Below are 1,373 nucleotides of genomic sequence, written 5' to 3' on the forward strand. Positions count from 1 at the left end.
TGTGTCACATCACATTCAAGTGAAGAATGGTACTAACAGACAAGCACATTTGCCCATTATTAATCGCACAAATTGGAGAATGTAATATACAACACAAAATTCTCGCTTCCCTGTTACAGAAAAAGCAATTACTTTCATTAACAAAACCGAGTCATCAGACCATTTCCAAACTAAAATGTAAGCAGAAACGACTTCATTTAATGCGCTTTCCGTCATAGAAAAGAAAGTTTTATTATTATCACACTGCCTCCTAGTTAAGAACATGAGCACTTACTTAGCTGAGTTTACGAATTCAAACCAGAGTTTTAAGTCGTATACCACTTTGCTTGGAAAATTAAAGGCTGATAAATATATTTTAAGCACCTTGACAGAAAACATTTTGAAAACTAGAGTGTTCAAGGTCTGTATGATCATATCTTCTCAATTTTTGTATAAGTTGACATGCACTTGTAAAGAAAAACAAGTTAATGCAGTCGTTCCACAGAAGAAAATTCTATTACTTGTTTGTTTTTTATAGGTTCTGCTAGTTCCTAGTGTAGCAAGTAGTTCGTTAATGTCACTCTAGATCAAAACGCACTCTTTGATGACAAAAAGCGTTGCCAGAATAGCAGTAATGATACTTTATGTAATTTTGTGATGATATTTTCCTACTAAAATTAGTGCAAGACTACACAGAATTTAAAAAGTTAGTCAAAATTGCTCAAAATGAAAAAAACTGATTTTTATGTGTTGCAATTGTTGAAAACAGAATTCTGAACTTCTCAGATTAAAAGTCGTTTGTAAGGGCTCCGGATTTTCCTAAGGTCAAAAAGCCATAATTTTGAGAAAGAAAGTGTATTGATGACGTAGAGAAGGAATAGAGGCAACTGACATGGCTCAGAGGATATGCTGCTTTGCGGAAACACAATAAATAAGTAAAATAGACATGCGAGGCATTAAAAACCATTGCAAGTTTTGTCAAAGGCTAGGCACTTTGAATCAGTCTGGTGTTGGTTACTTGGGTCCATAAGCTTTGTGCTATATACGAACATGGCAGCAGCGGTCTGAGCGGCACCCAAATTATAGGCAATAATAAACAAGATGGCTGCATAATTCTTAGAAGATTATTACTAAACTGATGTTCCAGGATTAATTTACAAAAATCCTTACAAAATTCGGTGATAAATACAAAGGTAAGCGGGTGTGATTAACATAAACCCAGTAAAAATCCTTGGACCCGAGTTATTGGAGGATTTGAAAAGTCACAACCAATTTAGATTAGCAACATAAATATTACTAATAAGGCTTCATAGCTAAAAAAGATAAGATCGCTTTGAGGTCAATGAACTCCTCCATAAAATGCTTAAAGATGTGTAATTTTAGTAATAAAATAT

The sequence above is a fragment of the Echinococcus granulosus genome (assembly GCF_000524195.1).
Source record: "Echinococcus granulosus chromosome Unknown EG_S00123, whole genome shotgun sequence".
Taxonomy (NCBI): Eukaryota; Metazoa; Platyhelminthes; class Cestoda; order Cyclophyllidea; family Taeniidae; genus Echinococcus; species Echinococcus granulosus.